This window comes from Bombus pyrosoma, unplaced genomic scaffold (assembly GCF_014825855.1).
Source record: "Bombus pyrosoma isolate SC7728 unplaced genomic scaffold, ASM1482585v1 HiC_scaffold_4726, whole genome shotgun sequence".
In the NCBI taxonomy this organism is placed as follows: Eukaryota; Metazoa; Arthropoda; class Insecta; order Hymenoptera; family Apidae; genus Bombus; species Bombus pyrosoma.
The window spans coordinates 1,611,557-1,615,357 of record NW_025219986.1 but is presented as its reverse complement, the minus strand read 5'-3'; positions in this window follow the sequence as shown (position 1 = coordinate 1,615,357).

The window sequence follows — 3,801 nt, the reverse complement described above, 5'->3', positions numbered from 1 at the left end:
AGGTTTGCCGACAAATCGATGTGCCATATACACCACATTTGGTGCCAAATACAGAACACGACATCCGGTTTGCGCTATGTCAACACTGGCCTAGGTCCAGACCAGCGTAATTGCTGTTTTGCATATTAATGCTTCAATATTCAATTGAACGTATCTCCACTGCTATTCGAGATATGTCTACAATTCTGAGCGCGTTATATTCCATATAAGCTGCGAAATACGCGGAACGGCATCCGGTTTGCGCTATGTCAACTCTGGTCTAGGTGATGATCAGCGTAGTTTCAGTTTTGCATATTCAAACATGAACATTCATCTGAACGTATTTCCGCTGCTATTGGTGATATGTCGATCATTCGATGCGTGTTATACTCCACATGTGTCGCTAAATACGTGATACGACATCCGGTTTGCACTGTGTCAAATCTGACCACTTCCAAATCCTGCGTATTTGCAGTATCGCACATTCGGTCTTCAATATTCATCTGAAAGTATCTCCGCTGCTATTGGCGATATGTTGATAACTTGCCGCGATTTACACTCCCGACTTGCTGCGAAATACGTGGAACGACATCCTGTTTGCCCGACGTCAACTCTGGTCATGGTCAAGACCAGCGTATTTCCAGTTTTGCATATTCAAGTAAGAATTTTCATCTGAACGTATCTCCGCTGCTATTATTGTTATGTTGATAATTTGCTGCGATTTACACTCTCGCCATTCTGCAAAATACGTGGACGACATCGGGTTTGCGCTATGTTAACTCTGGTCGAGGTCAAGACCAGCGTAGTTTCAGATTTACATATTCAATCATGAGTATTCATCTGAACATATCTCCGCTGCTATTGGTGATATGTCGATAATTCGATGCGTGTTATACTCCACATATGCCGCCAAATACGTGATACGACATCCGGTTTGCGCTATGTCAACTCTGGTCTCGGTCAAGACCAGCGTATTTCCACTTATGCATATTCAAGCTTGAATATTCATATGAACGTATCATCGCTGATATCGGTGATATGCGGATAATTCGATGCGATTTACACTCCCCATATGATGTGAAATACGTGGTGCGACATCCGGTTTGCACTGTGTCAAATCTGACCACTGCCAAATCCTGCTTATTTCCAGTACTGCAAATTCGAGCTTCAATATTCATATGAACGTTTCTCCAGTACTATTGGCGGTATGTTGATAATTTGCCGCGATTTACACTCTCGACATTCTGCCAAATACGTGGAACGACATCCGGTTTGCGCTATGTCAATTCTGGTCTAGGTCAAGACCAGCGTATTTCCAGTTTTGCATATTCAAGCATGAATATTCATCGAACATATCTACGCTGCTTTTGGTGATATGTCTACAATTCAATGCGCGTTATACTCCACATATGCTACCAAATACAGTGCACGACATTCGGTTTGCGCTATGTCAACTCTGGCCTAGGTCCAGACCAGCGTAGTTGCTGTTTTACATATTCAGACTTCAACACTCAAATGAGTGTTCCTCAGCTGCTATTGGCCATCTGTCGACGTTAGAACGCGCGTCATACTCCACATATGCTGCAAATACAGAGCACGACATTCGGTTTGCGCTACGTCAACTCCGGTCTAGGTTAAGACCAGCGAATTTTCAGTATTCTATATACAAGCTTGTATATTCATCCGAACGTATCTCCGCCGCTATTGGTGATGTGTCGATAATTCGATGCCCGGTATACACCACATACGTTGCCCAATAGAAGGCATGACATCCTGTTTCTCCTACCTTAACCGCCGGCGCTATCAAATCCAGCGTATTTGCAGTTTTGCATATTCGGGATACAATATTCAATTCAACGGATCGCCGCTGCTATTGATGATGTGTCGATATCTCGATGCGCTTTACACAACACATTTGCTGCTAAATACAGAGCACAACATCCGGTTTGAGCTATATCAACTCTGGGCAATGCCAAACCCATCGTATTTGCAGCTTTGTATATTCAAGCTTGTATATTCATCTGAACGTATCTCCGCTGCTACTGGTGATATGTCGATAATTCAATACACGTTGTACACGACACATGTTGCCAAATATAGAGCACAACATCAGGTTTGAACTACGTCATTTCTGGGCAACGTCAAACCCAGCGTATTTGCAATTTTGCACATTCGGTCTTCAATATTCATCTGAACGTATCCCCGCTGCTATTGGTAATATGTTAGTAATTCGATGCTCGTTATACACCACATTTGCTGCCACATACAGGGCACGACATCTGGTTAGCGCTATGTCAACTCTTGTCTAGGTTAAGACGAGCGTATTTTCAGTTTTGGATATTCAAGCTTGAATATTCATCTGAACGTAACCCCGCTGATATTGGTGACATGCGGATAATTCGATGCACTTTATACTCCACTTATGCTGCCAAATACGTGGAGCGACATCTGGTTTGCGGTATGCCAAGTCTGGTCTAAGTCAAGACCAGCGTATTTCCAGTTTTGCACATTCAAGCATGAATATTCATCTGAACGTATCTCCACTGCTATCCGAGATATGCCTTAAACCCTGCGAGCCTTATACTCCATATATGCTGCGAAATTCGTGGAACGACATCCGGTTTGCGCTGTGTCAACTCTTGTGAAGGTTAAGACGAGCGTGTTTCCAGTTTTGAATATTCAAGTCTGAATATTCATCTGAACATATCTCCGCTGCTATTGGTGATATGTTGATAATTCGATGCGCGTTATTTACCGCATATGCTGTCAAATACAGGGCTCGACATTCGGTTTGCGCTACGTCAAATCTGGGCACTGCGAAATCCATCGCAGTGGCAGCCTTTTATATTCGGGCTTGAACATTCAATAGAACGTATCTCCGCTGCTATTTGAGATATGTCTACAATTCTGAGCGCGTTATATTCCACAGATGCTGCGAAATACGTGGAACGACATAAGGTTTGCGCTATATCAACTCTGCTCTAGGTTCAGAGCAGCGTATTTCCAGTTTTGCATATTCAAGTGTGAATATTCATCTGAACGTATCTGCGCCGCTATTATTGTTATGTTGATATTTCGATGCGATTTTCACTCCCGACATGCTGCGAAATACGTGGAGCGACATCCGGTATACGCTATGGCAAACCTGGGCATTGCGAAATCCAGCGCATTTGCACCTTTGCGTATTCAGGCTTGCATATTCAATAGAACGTATCGCCACTGCTATTCGAGATATGTCTTCAACCCTGTGCGCGTTATATTCCATATAAGCTGGGAAATACGTGGAACGGCATCCGGTTTGCGCTCTGTCAAATCTGACCACTGCCAAATCCAGCGTGTTTGCAGTTTTGCACATTCGGAATTCAATATTCATCTGAACATATCTCCGCTATTATTGGTGATATGCAGACAATTTGGTGCGCGTTATACTCCACATAAACTGCCAAATAAAGAGCACAGTCCAGTTTTCGCTACGTCAAGTCTGGTCTGGGTCATGACTAGCGTAGTTCCAGTTTCGCATACCCAAGCTTGAACACTCGTCTGGACGTATCTCCGCTGCTATTGTAGATATGTTGGTAATACGATGCGTTTTTCACTCCCGACATGCTGCGAAATACGTGGAACGACATCTTGTTTTCGCTACGTCAACTCTGTCCTAGGTCAAGACCAGCGTATTTCTAGTCTTACACATTCAAGTATGAATATTCATCTGAACGTATCTCCGTTGCTATTGGTGATATGTCGATAATTCGATGTTCGTTATACACCACATACTTTGCCAAATAGAGGGCATGACATCCTGTTTGCCCTACCTTAACCTTC